This window comes from Scyliorhinus torazame, chromosome 28 (assembly GCF_047496885.1).
Source record: "Scyliorhinus torazame isolate Kashiwa2021f chromosome 28, sScyTor2.1, whole genome shotgun sequence".
In the NCBI taxonomy this organism is placed as follows: Eukaryota; Metazoa; Chordata; class Chondrichthyes; order Carcharhiniformes; family Scyliorhinidae; genus Scyliorhinus; species Scyliorhinus torazame.
The window spans coordinates 22,043,954-22,070,816 of record NC_092734.1 but is presented as its reverse complement, the minus strand read 5'-3'; positions in this window follow the sequence as shown (position 1 = coordinate 22,070,816).

Genomic DNA, 26,863 nt, shown 5'->3' with positions numbered 1-26,863 from the left:
TGACTCCGCCTCCACAGCCACCTAGGTAGAGAATTCCAAAGATTTCAGGACCTCCAAGAAAGAAAAGTACTTTTCCATTGCTGTAAATAGGTGGACTTGGCCATTATATTATAGGTTGGATTAGAGGCGGTAAAGTATTTGGAACACACTCTTGTTATAGGAGAGGCATTTTCAGAACCCCAAAATGTATCATGAAGTTCAACCAACCTCCCCCTTTAATGTATTGTTGCTTTTGAAGCACACGGCTTGTTCTCCAGGTGTGGTATTACAATTATGGATACGTGGGTTTTTAAACACAAAACAATGTTTATTCCATGAACTCAACTTAACCTTTTAAATAAACATTGGATCACTCAACACCCGTTACTTCAAAGATAACCCCGAAAATATTACAACACTAAATAATCCTTCAGTTATTCCTTTCAACATCCAAGAGACTTAACACCTTTAAACAGAAACACATCAGGTTAACGGCATTACTATTATGACTTTAAATCGCCCAAATGATCCAGAGATAGTCTTTCATGGCAGAGATCACAGCAGATTCAGCTCACTGCAAACACAGACACACCCAAGCTCTTTTCATCAAAACTGAAACTAGTATGGCAGGGGGGTGGGCAAGGGAGCAATAGGTCAGAAGGTGAGAGCATTGAGGGAGAACTAGGGAATAGGGACAGTGTAGCTCTGAGGCAGAGCAGACAGGGAGAAGTTGCTGAACACAGCGGGTCTGGTGGCCTGAAGTGCATATGTTTTAATGCAAGAAGTATTACGGGTAAGGCAGATGAACTTAGAGCTTGGATTAGTACTTGGAACTATGATGTTGTTGCCATTACAGAGACCTGGTTGAGGGAAGGGCAGGATTGGCAGCTAAACGTTCCAGGGTTTAGATGTTTCAGGCGGGATAGAGGGGGATGTAAAAGGGGAGGCGGAGTTGCGCTACTGGTTCGGGAGAATATCACAGCTGTACTGCGAGAGGACACCTCAGAGGGCAGTGAGGCTATATGAGTAGAGATCAGGAATAAGAAGGGTGCAGTCACAATGTTGGGGTTATACTACAGGCCTCCCAACAGCCAGCGGGAGATAGAGGAGCAGATAGGTAGACAGATTTTGGAAAAAAGTAAAAACAACAGGGTTGTGGTGATGGGAGACTTCAATTTCCCCAATATTGACTGGGACTCACTTAGTGCCAGGGGCTTAGACGGGGCGGAGTTTGTAAGGAGCATCCAGGAGGGCTTCTTAAAACAATATGTAGACAGTCCAACTAGGGAAGGGGCGGTACTGGACCTGGTATTGGGGAATGAGCCCGGCCAGGTGGTAGATGTTTCAGTAGGGGAGCATTTTGGTAACAGTGACCACAATTCAGTAAGTTTTAAAGTACTGGTGGACAAGGATAGGAGTGGTCCTAGGATGAATGTGCTAAATTGGGGGAAGGCTAATTATAACAATATTAGGCGGGAACTGAAGAACATAGATTGGGGGCGGATGTTTGAGGGCAAATCAACATCTGACATGTGGGAGGCTTTCAAGTGGCAGTTGAAAGGATTACAGGACCGGCATGTTCCTGTGAGGAAGAAGGATAAATACGGCAATTTTCGGGAACCTTGGATGACGAGTGATACTGTAGGCCTCGTCAAAAAGAAAAAGGAGGCATTTGTCAGGGCTAAAAGGCTGGGAACAGACGAAGCCTGCGTGGAATATAAGGAAAGTAGGAAGGAACTTAAGCAAGGAGTCAGGAGGGCTAGAAGGGGTCACGAAAAGTCATTGGCAAATAGGGTTAAGGAAAATCCCAAGGCTTTTTACACGTACATAAAAAGCAAGAGGGTAGCCAGGGAAAGGGTTGGCCCACTGAAGGATAGGCAAGGGAATCTATGTGTGGAGCCAAAGGAAATGGGCGAGGTACTAAATGAATACTTTGCATCGGTATTCACCAAAGAGAAGGAATTGGTAGATGTTGAGTCTGGAGAAGGGGATGTAGATAGCCTGGGTCACATTGTGATCCAAAAAGACGAGGTGTTGGGTGTCTTAAAAAATATTAAGGTAGATAAGTCCCCAGGGCCTGATGGGATCTACCCCAGAATACTGAAGGAGGCTGGAGAGGAAATTGCTGAGGCCTTGACAGAAATCTTTGGATCCTTGCTGACTTCAGGGGATGTCCCGGAGGACTGGAGAATAGCCAATGTTGTTCCTCTGTTTAAGAAGGGTAGCAAGGATAATCCCGGGAACTACAGGCCGGTGAGCCTTACTTCAGTGGTAGGGAAATTACTGGAGAGAATTCTTCGAGACAGGATCTACTCCCATTTGGAAGCAAATGGACGTATTAGTGAGAAGCAGCACGGTTTTGTGAAGGGGAGGTCGTGTCTCACTAACTTGATAGAGTTTTTCGAGGAGGTCACTAAGATGATTGATGCAGGCAGGGCAGTGGATGTTGTCTATATGGACTTCAGTAAGGCCTTTGACAAGGTCCCTCATGGTAGACTAGTACAAAAGGTGAAGTTACACGGGATCAGGGGTGAGCTGGCAAGGTGGATACAGAACTGGCTAGGCCATAGAAGGCAGAGAGTAGCAATGGAAGGATGCTTTTCTCATTGGAGGGCTGTGACCAGTGGTGTTCCACAGGGATCAGTGCTAGGACCTTTGCTCTTTGTAGTATATATAAATGATTTGGAGGAAAATGTAACTGGTCTGATTAGTAAGTTTGCAGACGACACAAAGGTTGGTGGAATTGCGGATAGCGATGAGGACTGTCGGAGGATACAGCAGGATTTAGATTGTCTGGAGACTTGGGTGGAGAGATGGCAGATGGAGTTTAATCCGGACAAATGTGAGGTAATGCATTTTGGAAGGACTAACGCAGGTAGGGAATAAACAGTGAATGGTAGAACCCTCAAGAGTATTGAAAGTCAAAGAGATCTAGGAGTACAGGTCCACAGGTCATTGAAAGGGGCAACACAGGTGGAGAAGGTAGTCAAGAAGGCATACGGCATGCTTGCCTTCATTGGCCGGGGCATTGAGTATAAGAATTGGCAAGTCATGTTGCAGCTATATAGAACCTTAGTTAGGCCACACTTGGAGTATAGTGTTCAAGTCTGGTCGCCACACTACCAGAAGGATGTGGAGGCTTTAGAGAGGGTGCAGAAGAGATTTACCAGAATGTTGCCTGGTATGGAGGGCATTAGCTATGAGGAGCGGTTGAATAAACTCGGTTTGTTCTCACTGGAACGAAGGTGGTTGAGGGGAGACCTGATAGAGGTCTACAAAACTATGAGGGGCATAGACAGAGTGGATAGTCAGAGGCTTTTCCCCAGTGCAGAGGGGTCAATTACTAGGGGGCATAGGTTTAAGGTGAGAGGGGCAAGGTTTAGAGTAGATGTACGAGGCAAGTTTTTTACGCAGAGGGTAGTGGGTGCCTGGAACTCTCTACCGGAGGAGGTGGTGGAAGCAGGGACGATAGTGACATTTAAGGGGCATCTTGACAAATACATGAATAGGGTGGGAATAGAAGGATACGGACCCAGGAAGTGTAGAAGATTGTAGTTTAGTCGGGCAGCATGGTTGGCACGGGCTTGGAGGGCCGAAGGGCCCGTTCCTGTGCTGTACATTTCTTTGTTCTTTGTTCTTTGTTAAAAACTGCAATTTGGCTGAGCTAAAACCCAGCTCCACCCACTCTGACATCACTGCATTTCTTAAGGGTACATTGCTTAAACATCCATTTCTTAAAGGCACTCTCACATGACACTCTGTGCTAACACACAGAGCAATAATGCACAGTACGCCAGGCCTTTAAGAAGAACACAAAGGAGACAAGGTTCTGCTTCCCAAGAAGGGAAGGAAATAAGAGAGCAAATGGGTTATCTCACGTTGATTGAAAACAGTTTGCGTGCCCACTCTATTGTTGCCAGATACCTTGGCAGCCTTCCATCTTGTGAGATGATGGTTTGCACCACGATGGTCAGCTCTGGGTTTAACATCACCTGGCATGACTCAGTTACCCCACTCTGGCATGGCAGGAAGGCAGTGGGTTGAGAAGTTGACTGCTACTTAGCACAGCTTCGCAGGGCATTGAAGAATCGGAAGGTTGAAGGAACTAGGAACCAAAGCATTTACAAAATGAAAAAGAACATGAAAAGAAAAGGTAAAGTAAGGCACTAACTCCAGAAAATATTCATTTGTTCTTAAGGATAGGAAGCTGCAATTTTGTTCAGAATTCCACCATTTTATCCTTTCATTTTCTCTTTTCGTCAGCTTTACTTCATTTTTAAAAAGTTATATATTTCTTCTTCTATAACAGTATATCTTATCCTTCTTTTTGTGGCAATTACCCCCATCATCATCGGCATTTCCTCAATTTGGGGGTTTACTCAGTGTCACAGTTTCCTGCCATGAGTTTTAATGGGACTGGACAGGCCAATTCTTGAGTCTAAAATCTTTAGGCACATGGGGCAGGGTGTCATAGATTATCATAGAATTTACAGTGCAGAAGGAGGCCATTCAGCCTATCGAGTCTGCACCGGCTCTTGGAAAGAGCACCCTACCCAAGGTCAACACTGCCACCCCATTCCCATAACCCAGTAATCCCACCAACACTAAGGGCAATTTTGGACACTAAGGGCAATTTATCATGGCCAATCCACCTAACCTGCACATCTTTGGACTGTGGGAGGAAACCGGAGCACCCGGAGGAAACCCACGCACACACGGGGAGGATGTGCAGACTCCGCACAGACAGTGACCCAAGCTGGAATCGAACCTGGGACCCTGGAGCTGTGAAGCAATTGTGCTATCCACAAGGCTACCGTGCTGCCCCTTGTCCTGTGAAGTAATGGGATATAGCATGCAGGATTTGCTTCAATTTCTTTCCTTCTCTGCTTCATCATTGAGATGTTGTGACTCAAAGTGAGATACAGCTTGATGGACAAGTTGTCACTATTTTAAATGATTGGTAGAAACCACCTTCTATTCAGTAATGTTGATGCTGCTGTGCTTCAAGGAGAGTTTCGGAGTTTCTTTGTCCTCCCCTGGAATGTTGGCCATTTGAGAGATCAGAAAACAAGACCTGGTAGGGGAGACTTTTGGACATCCAGACACAGTCTCCAGCCCATCAAAGTTGATTTTGCAGAGAGTCTTGCCTTACTGCTTATGGAGATGCTTCATGAAGGACATTAGGGTCTGTTCGATGGTCCACCTTTTGAATCTGGAGGATGTGGCAGAGGCATTGCTGATGAACTTTCTCTAACACTCTTATGTGTCGCTGGTACACAGTCCAGGTCTCACTGCAGTACAGGATTGGGAACAAGAATGTCTCTGTTTACTTGGACCTTTGTTGACATGTGGAGGTCTTTGTTATCAAATGTTTGTAGAAGACCGAGCTGAAGCAGTTGGTGTGGGATCTCCTCATCAATGGGGGCCTTCTGAGAGAGGTGTCTGCCAATATGTTGGAAGCGCTCAACATATTCCAGAAGCTTTCCTTCAACATACATTGGGAGGTGGAATACTTGATCTACCCGGTGTGGTTTGATGTATTAGCTTTCTTTTGGCAACATTCAAAGACACTCTGAGTTGCTTGTATGCAGAATGAAAGAGATTGAGGATAAAAAGCGTCGGGAATGACCCGGCTATCGACCGGCACTTTATTTTTAGCTCCCGGTGGGGAACACCCTGCCATGTCCACACTTACCGCACATCCTTCACTGAGGAGCTCTAACAAGCCGAGCTTCTCAGTGATGGAAGAGATTGGGGTGCCCTGATCTCTCGAACCTTGCCCCCCGACGCGACCCCTAGACTCCTCAATGCCCCAACTCACCTGTTGAGAGTCCTTGAGATGCCTGCATCCTATCACACACCGGCAGGGCACCCCCGAGCCTGATCCCTGGCATGGGCAAAATGCCAGCTTGATACCTTGGCACTACTAGCCTGTCACCCTAGCAGTTCCCCTGCCAGCCTGGCAGTGACACCTGGGCACCCTGGAAGTGCCAGGCTGGCACACAGATGGCACTGCCAGGATTTCCAGTTGCACCACCAGGGTGCCAGGCTGGCAGTGGCAAGGTGCCCAAGGAGCTCAGGTGGTATCATCAGTGTCAGGGTGCCAGTCTGGCCAGAGGTCAACCACCCGGGGAGCCTCTGATCGCCTAGGAGATGCCCCCAAATGCCAGTACGCCTGGTCTCCGTTATCCTGCAACCTGTAGCTGCTCTTGGAAGAGCAAGAAACCCTCACAGCCTGGGATGGATGCAGTAACCACAGCAGACAGCTATGAACCCACCCAAAGGCCTGGAACCTCAGGCAGACACTTTCCAAACCTTTCCCATGAATATTGGAAAGATAAGCAATGTGACCTAGATAGGATATGGATACATTGCTTCTGCTGCAAATTCTGTATCATCCCCACCTACAAGTCTGATTCATCTCTGCATACCTATCTCATCGTGTGAAGTCAATACTACCAGAAAAATTAATTATCCAGCATCAGTTTTCAACCCACCAACCTCTACCTCAGTGGGCTTTGACACTAGACTCTGGAATCCACTTTAAAAAAAAAATTTCTCTGTGGTATTTGCACTGTATATCTTTATTTTCTCTCTCCCTCTTTCACTGCATTAATTCAAATGAGGCAACGTAGCTACCTTCCCCCGTGCTTTCAGTGTGTGCAAATATACTAACCCTTTGAGTTGATCTTACCTCAAGGTTGCTGCAGGCTTTTAATAGAAAATTGGATCACATCAAAACTGAAGAGCTGGGAAATATGCCACCGCTTATAAAGGGGGAAACAAATCAAACACCTTTCTGCTTATGGACACATGGTGACTGGAGGAATTAGTGTTGTTTAAATTAACCCCACTCCTGTTTGTAACACAAATTGCATCAGGTTTTTGCTGATTGCAGTGTTCGAATAATACTCCACGGAAAAAATGGATCATTATTCTATTTTATTCAATGAAATAGTCTTTAACAGTATCTGATCCCTGCGCCAGTAGAGACTGTCTTTGCTTTCAGACTGGCACTTATACTGGGTCACAATGCAAACAGTATTGAGGTGAAAACGGCAAACTTGAATGCATCCACCAAAATAACAGTACAAGTCAAAGAGACAAGATGGTTGTGCCCATGAGGGAACCCTGGGCTCCCAGCTACCAGAGGACAATAACCTTGAGTGGAGCAGTTTGTTAGGCAGCCAAATAAAAGAAAACCTCAATTTTGTTAAATCCCAAGAAAGGATTAGCCTTGGCAATTATATTGCACTGTGTGAGAGCATTTCCTATCCAATGCTCTTTCAGTCATTCTGCCAAATCAGCATGACAGTGGACCTGAATTGGATGACTGCTATGAAATACTGCTGGACAAAATATGCCTCGATGCCTGACTTATTGGCCTAAAATAAAATTTGTCTCACGTTACAGTATTACTTCAAAATAGCGCCCAGATCCAACTCGCTGTTAAATTAGTAGGGATACAGAATATCCAATGACTGAATAACAAATTGAAAATTTCCATTTCCAGTATTGTTTGCTTTTTGGTAATGATTCCCCTTTCCCACTGCCACAGCCCGCCTCCCCATTCATTTCTTGGAAGTGAAGGGTGCAGAAGATCTCAGTTAATGTTGATTTCTGTAAAGAAAGCGAGAGTTTGGAGGAAGGATTGATGCTCTGCTATATTTCTCCATGGTGGAATGTTGTCCTCACTTTCCACACTCTCTTGACAGCATGGTGTCATAATATACACCAGTATATCATGGTGCAGATATACACACACTGATGGACACACAGCAAGACCAATCAACACACACAACACCGCAGCCAATCACCAGTTAGAGCACACTCACTATAAAGACAGAGGGCATCAGAGTTCCCGCTCATTCGGGATGCAGCCTCCTACAAGGACAAAGCTTACAGCTTACAGCACAGATCCTCACCATGTGCTGAGCGCATAGACTGGTTCGGACAGGCATAGGTCTTTTAGTTTAATCTGACATCGTGTTAACCCACAGTGAAAGTATGTTCAACGGTTTCTAACTTAATAAAATAGTGTTGTACTATTTTAAGTGTTGGTGGCATGTATGTGTTCCACGGATCCAGAGCACCCAACACATCACATGGTTGGGAACTCATTTCAGAAGCAACAGGCGTCTGTTTACTGCTCTCACACACTCTTTCACTGTTTAGGGGCAGCACGGTAGCATTGTGGATAGCACAATTGCTTCACAGCTCCAGGGTCCCAGGTTCGATTCCGGCTTGGGTCACTGTCTGTGCGGAGTCTGCACATTCTCCCCGTGTGTGCGTGGGTTTCCTCCGGGTGCTCTGGTTTCCTCCCACAGTCCAAAGATGTGCAGGTTAGGTGGATTGGCCATAATAAATTGCCCTTAGTGTCCAAAATTGCCCTTGGTATTGGGTGGGGTTACTGGGTTATGGGGATAGGGTGGAGGTGTTGACCTTGGGTAGGGTGCTCTTTCCAAGAGCTGGTGCAGACTCGATGGGCCAAATGGCCTCCTTCTGCACTGTAAATTCTATGAAAAAATTACCACAGTGGATTCAACTGTTTTGGATTTATTTTGTTAATTAGAATGGTTATTTGTCAGTTTCATTTTATTTGAATGACTAGGGAAACAATTACTTTTTTCTGCCAAGACTAATAATCCATTCAATGGCTTCAACAATGTGATACCGCCACAACTGGATTTCTCAGGGCAGGAGTTCAGTATGTGGGCAATGGTTTGACCTGGATGGCCACAATCACAATGTGAGTAGTTTCTCATGTTTCACTTATGGCGCAAGTGGCCACATCATTCTGCACAGTGGTTAGCCTCACAGCACCAGGGCCTGGGTTCGATTCCGGCCTTGGGTGACTGTGTGGTTTGCACTTTCTCCCCATGTCTACATGGGTTTCCTCCAGGTGCTCCAGTTTCCTCCCACATCCAAAGATGTGCAGGTTAGGGTGACTGGCCATGCTAAATTGCCCCTTAGTGTCCAAAGATGTGTAGGTTAGGTGGGGTTACGGGGCTAGGGAGGGGAAGTCGGGCTAGGAGAGTGCTCTTTCTGAGGATTGGTGCAGACTCGATGGGCCTAATGGCCTCTTTCTGGGTTGTAGGAATTCTGTGATTCTGTGAACTCTTAAAGAGGCAGTGCACTGTGGCTGGAGCAGGTGCAGGAAGTTGTCCAATGTTTTAACATGAAGAACACTCAATAATGGCCAAGCTAACACAGTCCACATTCCAGATTTTCTCATGCTGCAGTGGAGGCCACGCTACATAAGCTGGAGAGGGAGGAGAAGTATCATCTATTCCCAGGGGACCTGGAGGCTCGCTAGGTTAATGTTGCAAAGATCCTGAGCAGATGGTCATGGAGCCCAGCCCTGAGGGTCTGAATGCAGTGTTGAGTATGGTTTGATAACCTCACAAAAATGGTCAATGTCAGTGAATGTATCTTCAAATGCCATACCCCACCAACTGCACTACTAGCCCAGACAATGCTTAATGCACCACATCCTCATAACTACCAACAATCAGGACTCATAGCTTCACCTCACTCTCTCAAACATTATAGTGCTGTATGCCTCACAACCTTATTCCACAGATTGAATAGACTGTCATTATTCAACCATGAAAGCCACATCATCCAATCACATTGCACGACACTCACCAACACATGTTCCTCTGCCTTGCTGGATAAGGTGGCATATAATCCAAAGCAGCCAGTTATAATTAATGGGAGCCATGCACGGCTGCATGTCTTTAACCCAATGGTTGTCACCATCACTGGGGCAACCATGGCTGACATTACGGCCAGTGGCAGGGTGGAAACCATCAGAGATGGCACTTTTCTTGTACCTAATCCGGTTTCTTACACCCAACTTTACCATAAACCCACAATCCTTTCTGCTTTCCAAGCTGCAGATGGTGTAAGTGCGAACCTCTTACTATCTAACCCCACCTCTCACGCGACACTATCCGTGTGCTTTTCTCCTGCCAGATACCAAGAGTTGTATCTTGGCCAGGCAGTGATGGAAGAATATGAAGACAGTGATGAAGAAGAGACATTATCACTCGATCTCACGCTTGCACCCACCAGCTCAGATACTGACACTGCATATACTTTACGGGTTAGCTGAGAGGCAGATATTGCACATGGTGAGACACCAGCCAAGAGTGACCTGCAACCAGGGCAAGAGATAAGAGTAAAGCAGGGGTCAGGTCACCGGAGGGCGAGATCATGTGGAAATTCTGCTGCAGAACATACGCCTTGATGAGTGCCCTACAGAAGGAGGCCAATGGGTTTCTACGACAACATGCTTGGTACATTGTCAAGCCTTGTGTGATGAATGATATCTGTATACACATGTACCTTTAATGCGTAGGCCACTTTAAGACCGGGTTTGGAACCCTGGGGTCTCTGCCTCCGGCTCCGCCCCCAGGGAACTGTATATAAGGTTACATTCAGTGGGCAGCATGCAGTGAGCACACTTCTCGGCAGCTGTCTGGTTCTCTGGTAATTAAAGCCTTTGAATTATCAATCTTCTCTCCTGAGTCGTAATTGAGGGTATCTCAATTTAATTACCAGACTACATCAAGATGGACAGCGATCTAAAGCTGGAGAGGCTCAATTTGGACGCTCGGTCGCCGGAGGCCACTGAAATTTTTAAATACTGGCTCCGGTGTTTTGAGGCCTATCTGAATTCCTCAGAGACTGAAGTTGATGGACCTCGTAAGCTGAGCTTACTACATGCCCGGGTGGGCAACCGACTACCCTCCGTGATCGAGAAAGCTACGACTTACGAAACGGTGGTCAAAATCCTACAGAAGCACTTTGTATAGCCGATAAACGAGGTACACGCCAGTCATTTGCTCTCGACCTGCCGCCAGCGCTCCGGGGAAACGCTAGAAGAATACTTGGAGAGACTCACCGCACTCGCCAGGAACTGCGACCATAAAGAGGTGATGGCAGAAGTCCACATGAACTTACATATTCGTGATGCTTTCGTGTCCGGTATCCGATCCATGTACATCCGGCAGCGGCTGCTAGAAGACTGAGCTAAGGACCTCCAAGACACGGTAACGCTCGCCTCTTCTCTGGAAGTGGTCCACCATAATCTACGCACGTACTCCGCTGACCTTGCAAACCCCTCTCGATCCCCCCAGACTCGGCCACGCTACAGGCCTGCGCCGCGCGGCGACCCGCTCACACCGGGGCCCCCCAATGCTATTTCTGTGGGCAAGGCCAGCACTCACGCCAGCGTTGCCTGACCCACTCAGCTATCTGCAACGAATGTGGAAAGAAGGGGCACTTCGCAAAGGTCTGCCTGGCTGGACCCAACGGCCAGAAACAAAAATCTCATCGGGCCCAGAAATCGAACTCCCGGGACCACAGGCCCCGCAACGCGGCCGGACACGCCTACTTCCGATGCGTCATCGGCCTTGTGCGAGTCATGGGGCGGCCAACTTGGCGGCCGCCATCTTCAAAACCCAACACGTGAGACCGACGGCAGCGGCCATTTTGTGAGTCCGATTCAACAGTGGACTCTGACTGCCCGCAACTAGGAGCGATCACGCTCGATCAATCTCGGCCGAAGCACCTGCGAAACTCAATGATGCAGGTTCAAATCAACGACCGCGACTCCCCCTGCCTTTTTGACTCCGGGAGCACGGAGAGTTTTATCCATCCGGAAGTCCACCTCTGGGGTCTCGCTTCCACGTTGACTGACGACTCCGGGACCAGTTCTACTCTGGAGGCAAGTGAGGAGCCATAAGACAGATCCGCTGGGCGAGAGGGTCCAACTACTACACACAAACCCTCAATACGCCTACGTCGAGCACCCCAATGGCAGGCAGGACACCGTTTCCCTGCGAGACCTGGCACCCGCTGGCTCGCCCACCGATGCCCCACCCCCTTCTACCGACGCTTCCCTTCCCGCACCGGCTGTCGACTCCGACAGCGCCACCCCCATAGCACCCTCCTCCCCCCAGCTGGCGCCAGCACCAATCACCCTAGTCACCCCGGATACCCACCCTGCTCCAACGCGGACAAAGTCTCAGACAACCGTGCTCCAGGATATACCACCACCGAGGACGACCGTATCCACCGCACCACCACCGGAGCTGAGAAGGTTGACACGGACAATCAGACCACCGAAAAGACTGAACATGTAATTCCACTTCACCCCCGATGGACTATGTGTTTTTTTTTAAACAGGGGGTGAATGTGATGAATGATATCTGTACACACATGTACCTTTAATGCGTAGGCCCCTTTAAGACCGGGTTTGGAACCCTGGGGGACTCTGCCTCCGGCTCCGCCCCCAGGGAACTGTATATAAGGTTACGTTCAGTGGGCAGCGTGCAGTGAGCACACGTCTCGGCAGCTGTCTGGTTCTCTGGTAATTAAAGCCTTTGAATTATCAATCTTCTCTCCTGAGTCGTAATTGAGGGTATCTCACTTTGCAAAACACCTTTTGTAATGTCAGGCTGTAATATGCAGATTTGTTCAACAGTGATCCCGCCACAATGTGCGGGATTTATATTGCGAGCCAGGTAGATCCCTGAAGCGGGGTGCCTGGCTTCTATCGGACATGCTTGGCCTTGACGAGCTGTTTTTGGAGCGCAATGTGGTCATAAAATCGCGCCCGAAGTCTCTGGTTTATGGAAATTCTTGTTTGTGCATTACAGAGATAAGGGAGGCTGAATTCGACAGAGCATAAAATTTGGCATGAAATACACAGCTCGCGATGAACTCTTATTGGTTCCACTTCATGCAGGAGCACACAAACCTGGTGCTGCCTGCTAATTATAATAATTGTGGCATTCAGACCAATGCTGAATGCACGATTGAGTGGTTGCACATCACAGCAGGGGCTTAGGTTATTGTGAGGCTAGCACCCCTTAAAGCTAGGCTACATCTCTTAAGATTGAGATACAACAGGAGATAGCAATGGTTAAAGAAGAGTTGAAAACGAGGAGGCGCCTACAAAACTGATGCCCCAACATTCTCTGATGCTAAGCTGAAGGCTATGTTGTAGGAGGTTCACAGAAGGAGAGAAGTTGTTCTTCAGGCAGATAGTGAGAAGGCAGTGGGAGTCAATGCAGTCGCTGCCACAACCTAACCCTGTGCCCTGGGCCTCATACATGTGAACATAGTTAGTAAATGCATCATCAGATGTCATATCCTGCCAACTGCATGACTAGTTTCACATACTGCTCCCTTCCCAAGAGCCTCTTCACTTGACCGGCTACAATCTCTATCGATGAAATAGGTCAAAAACCCAGGCCAGGTGACCAGGAGCGGAGTGTCATTGAGAAGTGGTGTCCCAGGCTGGGGACAGCGGGAGATTCCAAAGGGAATAAATATAGGGTGAGACTTCAAAGGTGAGAGAGGACAGGGAGAGGTCTCACAAGAAGAGTTCAGAGATGGTACAGGAATAGGTGGTTCCCATTCAGTTAAAAAAAAATAGAGAAACAGGCTCCAAACAGGAAATATTCGGTAGGGAGCAGACTTTAAATGAAGAGGGCTCAAAGGAAGCCCGGAAAGCCCAAGCAGGCATCTGAATGTTGGGGACTCTGAGCTGCTGGGACCTTTGGAATTGTAGTGTTCTGCTTGGTGCAGCTGAAGATCTGAAACTGTGCTTATGAGTTGGTGCATACCCGGGAGTCCAGGGGAACTGACTCCTGGGAGATGAATTTGAGACCCTGTGAGGTGGGCTGTTGTTGATGCCATTTGAGATTAAGTGACTTGTGGAGAGAATTCCAAGGCAAGATCTTCGAAGGTGAAGATGCGAAACCTTCATGAGAGAGAGACAGAGTTTCAGTGAGATTTGTTGTTTCCCAGTGTTACTGATGTCTGGGTGGATTGATGAGAAATTGATGGATCCTGTTTTGGTCTTAATTTATGTAGCATGGTGTATTCGACCACAGTTGGCCTTTTAATTGACATATACAGGTTGAGCATACCTCATCCAAAATTCCGAAAATCGAAAAATTCTGAAATCGGCAATTTGTTTTGAGCGATGACATGATGTCACAAGTGGGAAATCCCACGAGGCTCCTGGGTGAAGTGCAGTTCCCAACACGCGCCGCACAAGCACAGTTCCCAATATTCCGTGCATGCGCAGTGCCCAACGTGTGCTGCCCATGCGCAGTTCCCTTCACGCGCCGCATATGCACAGTTCCCATTGTTCTGCACATGTGCAGTTCCCAAAGCCGCACATGCGCAGTATATTCCGAAATCTGAAAAATTCCTAAACCTGATACACACTCGGCACCAAGGATCAGGAAGTCGAGGATCCAGTTGCAGAGGGAGGAGCCAAGTCCTTCGGTCTTAATATGAGTTTGGCTGGGATTATGGTGTTGAAGGCAGAGCTGTAGTCAATGAATAGTAGTCTGACGTAGGAGTCCTTGTTGTCAAGATGTTCCAGGGATGAGTGTAGGGCCAGGGAGATAGCATCTGCTGTGGACCGGTTGTGGCGGTATGCGAGGTTCCCCTCCAAGTCACTGACCACCCTGACTTGGAAATATATCGCCGTTTCTTCACTGTTGCTGGGTCAAAATTCTGGAATTTCCTCCCTACTAGCATAGCAGGTGTACCTACACCACATGGACTGCAGCGGTTCAACAAGGCCGTTCACCACCACCTTCTGAAGGACAATTAGGGATGGGCAATAATTGCTGGCCTAACCAGCGAAGCCCACATTCTGTAAAAAATGAATTTTTAAAAAATGATGTTGAGTGAAGGGCGTGCTGGAAATGAATGGAAGCAACCTCATTATGGTTTGAAACCAGCACCATAACTATGACCTTATAAAGTTGAATTTTGTGGCCAGGTGCATAATGGCAGTTAGCATTCTCCTACATACATTTTAATTTACATTTTGAATCAATTTATGCTAGCAGGCTTTTGTTTGACCCAGAATGCTGAACAATTATCACAAAAACTGTGTCCCGTTTAATAAAAAAGTTACAACAGTGTTCACAACTGGCTTTTGAAGCAGCGAACAGGAATATCTGTAAATGGAAGCTTGGCGGTGTAAAGATGCAGTGCAGGCAGAAGGTCACTCCCTGTCGGAATGTCACTGGCCACAGGCCTTGGGAAATGGCAGCCTCTTTGTTTCTGCCTGTAAATCTTTCTGGTGTGGAATTTATGTTTTACCGTTGGATGACATGGTGCCTTTATAATTAAATTCTATTGTACCTACTTTTTGGTCTTAAGACTTTGATTTTAATTTCCAGGATCAAATGCACATTACACCAATTACACAGCAGTGTATTCCTTTTTTAAATCCACTGCTCCTTATCAAAGCATTGCAACATAAAACTGTGAATTGCTGTAAAATCTTAAATAGGTGGATGTGACTGAGTTACAAGTCCTATTTTTTATAAATGGGAATGGCTATTAAGCACAACAGACTTCAGAAAGAAAAATCATGTGTTTTGAAACTGCTTGCAGCATGATTAAGAAACAATTCCTTTGTTAACACGCACAGGAAATTTGCCTGGGATGCATTTCTGAAAAAGCTAATCTGAGGTTTATTGTCCCTGAATGAAATGGAAATGAGAAAATTCCACTAACCATGTGAATAAATGAACTGATTTTGAATCAATTTCAAACTGTTGTAGACTGTAGATATTACCCATAAGTATTGGTAAATGGAAAGCTCAGATGTGACTGAATGTGAAAGCCAAAACCAATTTGATTTTAAATGATTTCCAACTGATTTTTGTTAAGCAATGTTGTGTGGAGGTTAACAGGCCTCAAATCAATTCTTGTGGGAGCTATCCACAAAGTTAATCTCGGAACTGATTGTTGTGTGAACAAGACTTGTGTTTCGTTACACTGAATTCTGGATCATCTGTGTTTAATTTTCTGTTAAATACATGCTGTGTTTAAAAAAAAACTAAGCTTGAAGTTCTAACGCAGACAGGATGGGATCTGTCACTCAGCTTATTGCATGTTGATGACTCGTGCAGTTTCAGCTGTAAGCAGTCTATGATTTATGGACACCAAGTGAACTCCTGCGGCAAACCAGCAATGAGATCACAGCGGCAACAGGGCCTTTTTTGGCTAGAGACAGTGCCTGCATTTTTCTCATTCATGCCAAACTGCTTTGCACGGCAATTAGCTCTGTCCTCATTTAGTCTCCAGTCCCAAAGGGTAATGAAAGTCATATATCATCTTCAAGGCTGCTAATTATCCAGCTCAGTTACAGGTAGGCTTTGTAACTCTGAGAAGGCCTGTCTGCAAGATATTTATTGCCGTTCCAATAAGCAAGCAAAAATACTTTCTTGAAAGGTTGCCCATACCCCTGCAATACATCCTTGACATACCTTTTGCAAATGTGCTAGTCAAAGGGGAAATGTCTTCATTCCATAGAACTCATTTTTCATCCTATAACTAAACATCCAGCAAGAGGAGAGCAAATGCTTGAAACCTGAGAGCATGTACATTTTGGGGGTCATTGTGTCTCAGCTGATTAACTTTAGCAATTTTAAGGCCTCATCCACAAGGGAAAAAGGCTGTGTTAGCAATTCAAAGGCAAGGGGCGACCCTAAAATGTTCCACCTGTTGTTTTTCAGATTTACAGCAAAGAGAAGGTGAAAAAATAAATTGAAATAATTTGTTGATGTTCACTTCAACGCGTTTTTGTGGACCAGACTAAAAACAAGATTATGCTGGATAAAAATGGAAAGAGGCTACTTTCAGCATCAAAAGGGGCTAATTGTCAAGGTTACATCTCAGAAAATGATTGATGTCCGACTGGTTTTTCTGTCAGCCTGTCACAAGGCAGGAATGTTTAATGTTCTCATTATTGGTTACGCTGTTGTGTATATTTCTCTGTCAGCACGGCAGACCCATCTGAACTGGAAAGGCACTTCAAAGCCCTGCAGGTCATTTATCATCCTCCTGACGCTCTGAATGTTCAACCTCAGCTGAGTGCTAGTGATTTGTTATGACTTGAGACCCATCTGACAGGCAGGTCTGCTGTAAAAAGAATTCCTTTTTGTCACACTGTGAAAACATCAATGTTCCCATAATGGCCTACAACTGTCAAAGGAGACCGCCACCTGACAGTTGTGTGGTCTCACTAATTTGCAGCCCCGGTGACTGTTTCCTTGAGTTTAGTTTCAGTTACAGTGTCACATCCAAACAGGCCACCATCTGTTACTTGCTGCTACGGGCACGGTGTGGAAGAAAAATGGATATGCTAATTGGAGTCACATATTCATTTCATATTTAACACCACTGGTTAAATCTAATTTTTGAAGCAATGTTTAAATGAGTGAGACAGAGAAAAAGAAAGAGACGAGTGTATGAGAAAGAGAGAGAGAGAGAGAGTAGAAGCGAGACTGAGAGAGCAGTTGTGACAAAATATAAGGGCTTTGTTTCCTTTCCCAACCACTGACATGATTAATCGTTTTCTTCAGATCTAATTTTGGAACATAAAAAACACCACATTTATCTTGAAGAGGAATGATGTGTTGTACGCGCAGATGGAAATTTCGAGCACTGGAAAGATTAAAGTGAAATTCCACTCCTCAGACCTAATCATGGGTTGTAGATTATAATGTCGCTGTTACCAGATGGTAAGCTTGATTCCACAGCCCCTTCTTATATTAATGAATATTATACTGTTACATTTGACTTAGGTAAGTGAAATGTCTATCATGCCTAATGGACTGCCAGCTAGCATAACACATGTTGTACCACTCACATCTCTGATGCATTTTTCATGTATTATACTAATGTAGAGCATTTTATTTCCCACTGTTTTCCATCATTGTCACTGTTTCCTAAATCCTTTCTTCACACAGAGGAAAAGTAAAACTTGCATACAGCTCCAATTTTCCCACGTAGGTCACAGCAATAACTCTGCAACTAAAACAGTCACCTCAGGCCATCTGTACAAGAACACAGTAGTAACTTGATTAACTTCCCGGTCAACATGACTGGGTACAAGCCAGCGCTGTAACAAATGTTAATTCAATTGATTTTTGTGCAACCTGAAGTTTCTGTGCAGAAAACTGCACAAAGTGTAAAAGTAGCTTTTTTTTACGAGCATTCCCCCCCAACCCCGGTATTATACATTTCAATGGTTGCCTTGAAAGCTGCCGTCTTAAGAGTGTCCCACCCTTGTTAAAAGTGTTGTAAAACTGGCAGATCCTTTACTAATGTCAATCCCCTAGGTATCCTCATTGATACAGCTGTAGTCGTTTAAGGCTCAGTCATAAACATGCATTCTACAGCTTCCCTTTGAGGTATTGTGGGAACTCAAAAAGATTAAGACACTTTATTAGAATCCCAGTATTTTTACCAGTGCTGTTGGCATTGTAAAGGGACTAGCTTCCATGCTAATGGTAATACGGACAGCAATAAATTTTGATTGCTTATAGTTTTAGTGAAGAAATTTACAGCATTTTGGGGATGGACTGCTTAATGAGGCACTCTAAAACAGAGACGTCGACAAACCGAGTTCAGTGGAAGCCAACGCGATAAACTGATAAAATCACAGGCGTCTTACCCTTTTAAAAAAAATAAATGTGACGTCGTTAAGATTGATTATAAAAGATTGGATTCTGCTAAAGATAAAAGAAAAACCACCATTTTAGTTTGTTGTCATTTTAAGAAAAGAAAATCCCAGCAGGTCTGAGGAGCACAATTTGTTTTATAACAGTGATACTTTACCTGCTGGACCTAGGTTCAAATGCAGCCTATCGTAAAGGGATTACTTTTTCCTCCCCTGCTTGCTTTAAGGATTTTGCTTAAAATGAGTCTGGGCAGTACTTGGATACCTGCTCGATAATGGGTCTGTCACAAAACAAAACAGCCACAATTTACTAGCATAAAATGATTGTTCCACTCAATCAGGTTGCAAGTGACCACTCGAAGCAGAATACAATGGCACGTTAGCGGAGTCTTTTCTGAGGTTTGGTGTACATTGTTGGAATGGAGAAGGGGTGTTTTACTTTACATCTTTCCTGCACTGTTCCTACTCTGGGATTACTTGGAGCTAACAAAAGGCAGCAAAAGCAAGGAATAATTCCCGTACCGGCCTCCCCGAACAGGCACCGGAATGTGGCGACGAGGGGCTTTTCACAGTAACTTCATTTGAAGCCTACTTGTGACAATAAGCGATTTTCATTTTTTTCATTTCATTCAATTATCAGCTTTGACGTCTCTCCGCACGAGGGGTACAAAATAAAAGTTTATCTTTTCAAGACATATTGTTTTTCTATATTACCTACATTTTAAACTGTTCCTAAATTTTGTTTTGATTATCAAGCTGAGAGAAGGATGACATGTCTGGGAACAGATCTGGTTACTGCTTGCATGCTGTAATAAACACTATCAGGTGAGATATAGCAACGGCAGAGAATACTTATCTCTATTATGTTTCAAAATTGGAGTATGTTTGCCCTGGTTGTTACTAGGAAATCATGCTGTTTACCCCTGATGGTTTCTTTGCGAAAGGGATATAATATCCCTGAATATGCCTAAACCACACTATCTGAAATGTACCCATTATTGCATCGGCATGAATCTTTACATTTCTTCATTGATTTGTTTTGAAATCTTTGGGAGCCAGTGCATTAATCCTGGCTAACTGAGAATAATGATGCTCATCATGTCAAAATGAATACTTAGTTGGTTAGAAGTTTTAGATCAAAGATACTTTTTACAATCAAAGAAAATAAGAGTTACTTTACAATAACGTCATAAAAACTTAATAACTGTTAGAAAAATATATAAACCCAGAGACCAGGGCAGGAACTACCAGAACCTGAAGCAGAACTCAGAGAGAGAGATAGAGAGAGAGGGGAGAAGCAGAGAAGGAACAAGCAGTTCAGAGTCAGATTACAGTCAGCTCGGCCATGGGAAAGGGACAGGGCAAAGCAGCCGAGCTAAAATAGCTAATACATCTAAGGAAGACTAGAATTTAAAGAGTAGGCAGAGTCAGCTCAGAATCAGCTCAGAGATAGCCAGCAGAGTCAGCTCTCACAGCTCGGTACATGGGAAAGATAGGACACAGCAACCGAGTTAACCAGTGAATACATCAAAAGAAGACCAGACTTTAAAGAAGATTGATTGTCAAGTTGGGCCTGAAGGTCCCTTCAACCAACCAGGAGGGTCCAGAAGCAAGATCTTTTTCCTTTCTGTAAAGACAGTAATTGCAGCTTTTAAAAGAAAAAATATAATAATAAAATAATTTAACCTGATATAGTGGTTATTCCAAAGTCTACTTAATTTACTTAGCAATGCGGGACCCAGGATCGATGCTACTAAGTGGTAAGTAGATGAAATCTTCGGTGAAGGTATGGGTTATGCCGGGGGATAACTTGAAAACATAGTTTGACCTGAATAGCACCCACTGAAGCTTGCATCGGAGTCGGGGAGTGAGAAACCCTGTTCACCATTTAGAATGTCGACCCTTTTTGGTATAGGGGGACTTCTAAGAATAGTGGTGAGCTTTCAAAAACACTTTGCAGGACCAAGTTGCGCACAACTACAGGCAGCAGCATCGAGGCTCCGTATCCTTACCCAACTAGAGGGAACAGTGGCCCCAGCAATCAAGGGGCTGAAAACAACAAAGATTTAAATTTTTTTTTTAGAGTATCCAATTCATCTTTTCCAATTAAGGGGCAATTTATCGAGGCCAATCATCCTAGCCTGCACATCATTGGGTAGTGGGGGCGAAACCCACGCAAACACGGGGAGAATGTGCAAACTCCACATGGACAGAGACCCAGAACCGGGATCGAGAAAACATCAAAGATGATGGTGTCCTCATACCTAATCCTCCTTATCACATCCTAGTTCCTCCCCTCCCCCAATCTATTCTGATTCAGAAATCCTGAAAAGCACTTGATCCTGCCTCAGATATTTCATTTGGTTTATTATATGGTGTCACATGGGTGAAATTTTCCGATTTTTTTTGAAGTGTCAGTCCAGCTGAGAAAACAGGAGAGTATCCTGTTGGCGCTGTTCATGGGAAAACCTGCCATATATTCAGCCACTTTAAGGAAAAAAAATATTTCCACAAGTTTGACGCCTTGAGCCCTGCATCTGATTCGCTTGCCCCACTACAACTTCATCTCTGCAATCAGTGGGCCGCACCATTAAAACATCTCCCCAGCACTTGCTCCAAGTCTAATCAGGGGGATGGCTGGCAGGAAGACAGCAGCACGTTTTACAGAGGGAGCCCTCAGCAAACTTCTCAATGGAGTTGAGCACAGTGGCAAACCCTCAACTCCAGATTGGGCAAACGCCCAGCCAGCATAATGACCAACCCGCCTGGGAGGCTGAAGCTGCGATTGTGAGCACCAACTCACTCCAAAACAGGAGAGGGCTGCAGTGCTGGAAGAAGATGAGTGAACTTCTTTGTGCAGCCAGGGTAAGTCTGCCTCCTCATGTCTCCCGCAGCATTGCTCAACACAGTCTTCACACCTCCATGGTGATCACACTCTCACCCACCTCGCGAGGTCACAGCACTTGTCATGTGCCCCTACCCCTCCATAATCTCCCCAGTAGCTCCAGTGCCCCTCACATGCCTGCTCCCACTCACCTCCCATGCATACCAGACTTCTGATATGGCACAACGGCTGCCTAAACTCTTCCCATCTGTCTCATTGCAGAACACACTCAAGCACAACAGGGGTGTGCGGTAACAGTTGGTGGCTGGGAATGTTGCTGGAGCTCAAGATCCGAACCCCATTTGAGGAACGAGCCCTTGAGCTTGCCGGCGAGGAGCAGGACCGCTCCTGTGCAGAGGGTGAGGTGGGGGCCAAAGACACGTGAGAACCCTCAACACAGTCAGCCATGGTGCAAGCCTCACATGAGTTTTCTCCTAGTGTCCCACACTAATGCCATCTCCCTTCCATTTCCGGTTAATCAGCAGACCCGACCGGACCATCCTGGACACCACGGACCCGAGCAGCTCCAAGGCAAAGATTTTGGAGACCTGCATTGAAGAGGTGTCGCACCAGTTAACCGCACCCTCCACAACGCTGATCCTCACAGCTCGGTGGGATTCATGCCTTCTGGGTCACTCACTGGTGAGCACCTCACAGCTGATGATCTACAGCAGGGGGAGGCAGGAACATCCCAGGGATCTGGCACAGATGGGTGCCAGAGCCCAGGATTCTGCTGAGCCTCAGGCCAATGACATGCCCCTGGGTCCCAGAATTTCTCAATGTTTCATGTCATGTCCTCCATGGCTGAGGGCCTGAGCTCCATGGTGCAGGGCTTCAAGGGTGGTATTATGACCGGTACAGGTTTGGAGGGCCGAAGGGCCTGTTCCTGTGCTGTATTGTTCTTTGTTCAACAGCATGGTGCAGGCACTGGTGGGAATCCATGAGTGTCAGTGCCAGAGGATGGCAGGGAATCTGGATTTCACGCCAGCTGCCCCTCTATCCCATGGAGGAACTCAGGGGTCCCCAGGCACCCGAAGGGAGGAGTATTGGCAACAACACAGCCCGGGGCCCAGCCCATCTGACACCCCACTCTGTGAGCAACACACCTCTAGCACCGCACGACAAGGAGGATAGCATTGCAACACCCTCAAGGTCCTAGCCCCCCAGGGGACACCCACCAAGGTCATCTCAGGCAACAAGGCATGGAAGTCAGCAAGCCGCCTCAACCTCAGCTGTGGATCCTGCTGGTACACCTGGATGTAGTGCATGGGATTATGGATATTGTTTTGAGATGGATAGAAAGCTGGTTAGAGACAGGAAGTAAAACATTGTAATAAATGGGTCTTTTTCCAATTGGCAGGCCGTGACTACTGGGGTAGCACAGGGATCTGTGCTAGGACCCCAACTGTTCACATTGTATGTTAATGATTTGGACGAGGGAACTAAATGTATTATCTCCAGATTTTCAGATGATACAAAGTTGGGTGGGAGGGTGAACTGTGAGGAGGATACAGAGATGCTTCAGTGGGATTTGGACAGGCTGAGTGAGTGGGCAGATGCAGTATAATGTGGATAAATGTAAGGTTATCTGCTTTGGTAGCAAAAATAGGAAGGCAGATTATTATTTGAATGGGTGTAAATTGAGTGAGGTGGATGCTTAGAGACACCTTGGTGACCTCGTGCATCAGTCATTGAAAGTATTCGCGCAGGTACAGCAGGCAGCAAAGAAGACAAACGGTATGTTAGCCTTCATTGCAAGAGGATTTGAATATAAGAATAGGGATGTTTTACTACAATTGTCTCGGGCATTAGTGAGGCCACACCTGGAGTATTGTGTGCAGTTTTGGTGTCCTTATCTGAGGAAGGATGTTCTTGCTATGGAGGGAGTGCAGCGAAGGTTTACCAGGCTGATTCCTGGGATAGCGGGACTGTCATATGAGGAGAGACTAAGTCAGTTAGGACTATATTCATTTTAGTTTAGAAGAGTGAGAGGGAATCTCATTGAAACGTAGAAAATTCTAACAGGATTAGACAGGGTAGATTCAGAAAGAATGTTCCTGATGGTAGGGGGAGTCCAGAATTAGGGGTCATAGTTTGAGGATATGGGGTGAACCTTTTAGGACTGAGGTGAGGAGAAATTTCTTCACCCCAAGAGTGGTGAATCTGTGGAATTCACTGCCACAGAAAATGTTGCGGCCAAAATGTTGTGTAATTTCAAGAAGGAATTAGATATAGCTCTTGAGGCTAAAGGAATCAAGGGACATGGGATGAAGGCGGGATCATGGAAATTGAACTTGATGATCAGCCATGATCATAATGAATGGCGGAGCAGGCTCGAAGGGCCGAATGGCCTCCTCCTGCTTCTATTTTCTATGTATGTTTCTATGTAGCGGGAGGGTGAGGATGAATAAGAAATGATGGGAACCTAGTAGGTATGGGTGAACCTTGGCACTTGTAGAGATTAGTCACCATTGAAATAACTAGCTTGCATTGATATCACTTTGATCACTCATAGAGACCCTCCACGCTGTCATGTCATGCACAGTGAGAATTGCAGGGCAATGTCTGTCGCAGCTCCCACACTGGCAGCACAGTAATGCCGTGCAGCTCCTGGCACAAGGGCCCCCAGTAGCATCCCCTTGACCGCCAACTCCCCATCCATGGAAGGTGTACCCCTCCAAAAACTCTAGTCATGAGGATGCCAAGTAGTGAAAACGTGTAGAGAGTTTGTCCACCTCATCAGTAGGTGTAGAAATACACCGGGACCCCTGACCTCGGAGGAGATAGGAGCAGCTGGGATGTTTAATTCAGCCTCTCTGTGCCCCTGGATCACCCTGTCCAGTGACAGACCACGTTCAGCTCTCTGTCAGGCAGGAGTCAGCCATTCCGCAGAGGTTAAGGTGAGCATCGCTCTGTCCTCACTGCAAATCATCATCATTCTCCTGCAGCATCCAGTCAGTCACTTTAGTGCCCTGCCCATGAATGGTGTGACATGATGGTGACCGCCCGCAGGCCCCACAGCAGTGAGAGGATGTCAGACCCCATGGTGGGAGAGGTCTTCATATCCTAATCCTGGTCGTTCCCAAATGAGAGGCTATGAGGCCATCCCTAACCCTGCACCACATGCAGGCTCTGGCCATCACCTGAGGTTCTTCCTTCACCCCCTCCTTGGGTTGCCCCTCGCCGCCCTCCTTGACCTTGTTTCATCCGAAGTCTGTGGCGCTCCTCCATCTTTTCCTGGTCCAGCTGCTTGCCCCGCTGCAGTGCAGAGCGTAGGAGACCACTATGATGCAGAACACCCTCTGGAGGGCTCCCCCAGACCAGTCCATGGACTGGAACTGCATCTTGAGCAGGCCAATCACCTGCTCAACTATTGCACATGTTGACACATGAATCTCATTGTAATGATTCTCAGCAGGTATTTGGGGCCTCCGCACACTCAACAGCTCCCAAGGTGGTAGGTATTCTTTTTCCCCATAGAGACATGGTTTCAGCCGCTGCTCTCTCCCAAAAATGGCTGGGATCTGCGAGTGTCCAAGGCTGTAGCTGTCATGGACATTCCCTGGGAAATGGGCACACACCTGCATTATGCACGTGGCATGGTCACACACTTTCTGAATATTAAGGGAGTGGAATCTCTTGCGGTTCACAAATGGCCTCCCATGCCACCATGGGAAAGCTGGGCCACATGGGTGCATTCGATGACACCCTGCACTTGGCACAGGACTGCTATGTGGGAAAAGCCCATGACCCTGATGGCTTGGCTCGCCTGGTCCTGGTCAAAGTTGATGCTCAGATGGGCCGTCGCAAATAGGGCATCGGTGACCTCTCTTATGCACTTGTGTGCGGCAGTCTGGGATGTGCTACACAGGTCACCCATGCAGCCCTGAAATGAGCTACTGGCATCAAGGTTCAGAACGGTAGTTGTTTTCAGGGCCACAGGCAAATGCTGACCTCCCAGTCCATGTGGCGCCAACTCTTGCAGCACCTGGCACAGGTGGTCCACTGTGCCCTGGACAGACGCAGCCTCCTCCAGCATTGGACCTCTGACATCTTGAGAAAAGAAGATTTCCGGCAGTAGGCTTGTGGCCGGTAGTGTCTCCTCCGAGATTTCACCGTCTGTGGCCGTGTTCCGGGTAAATCAGCGGGCCCTGCCTCCCCCTCCTGTGCAGGCCGCTGGTCCTGACTACGTGCAGCAACATGTCGATGCCGCTGCTCCACCACACTTGATAGAACTGGCATCATAATTCTCTCAAATCAATAACTGAAAGGAAGAGAACATCAAAGTGAGTGATGAGGAATTCTGACAATTCCCTGACCCATGGCCCAGACAGGCTCTGGGACATCCACCCATGCACATCCCATTCTGCGAGCAATGAGCCTCACTCCCTCCACTCTCACACAGTGCCCAATGCCCATAATTGCTCCTCTCAATCCACCTGACAGAAGCACCTTGACCCTTCAGAGCCTCAGTGGGCTGCAAGCCCCCATCCCAAAGATTAGGACTGAGGGCAGTTGATTGGATTCAATCCACCTGCGTTCCAACCTTTGATTTGATTTATTATTGTCACATGTATTAGTATACAGTGAAAAGTATTGTTTCTTGCATGCTGTACAAACAATGCATACCGTACATAGGGAAGGAAGGAGAGACTGCAGAATATAATGTTACAGTTAAAGCAAGGTGTAGAGAAAAGATCAACTTAATACGAGGTAGGTCCATTCAAAAGTCTGATGGCGGTAGGGAAGAAGCTGTTCTTGAGTCGGTTGGTACGTGACCTCAAACTTTGATATCTTTTTCCTGACGGAAGAAGGTGGAAGAGAGTATGCCTGGGGTGCGTGGGGTCCTTAATTATGCTGGCTGCCTTTCCGAGGCGGCAGGAATTATAGACAGAGACAATGGATGGGAGGCTGGTTTACGTGATGGACTAGGCTACATTTACGACCTTTTGTAGTTTCCTGCTGTCTTGGGCAGAGCAGGTTCCATACCAAGCTGTGATACAACCAGAAAGAATGCTTTCCATGGTGCATCTGTAGAAGTTGGCGAGGGTCACAGCTGACATGCCAAATTTCCTTAGTCTTCTGAGAAAGAGAACCTCACAGGTGAACGAGATGCTGCCACCCATCATGTCCTGAAAGGGGGTGAATGATGAATGCTCTACCCTCTTGCCCTGCAGTAGAGGCCCATGTAGCCTGTCATTTCACTGTACCCCACCCAGGAACCCCACAGTCATCTCCTGTGCAGACCCAGTGGTTGCACCCTCTCCCACCCTCCTCCAGCTGCCACTCTAGACGGGCAATCCCTCAATGGGGAAATGACCACAAGCCCAGCAAGGGGGACCCGAGAAGCGAAACCATGCACATCATCCGCCAGACCCATTGAGGCCAAAGCAGTGAAGTGTTGCTAAGGCCTGTGAGCAGCTGCCCCCCCCTCCCAAATGCTGAGATACAACCCCCTCCCCCCCCCCCCCCCCCCCCCGCACCCC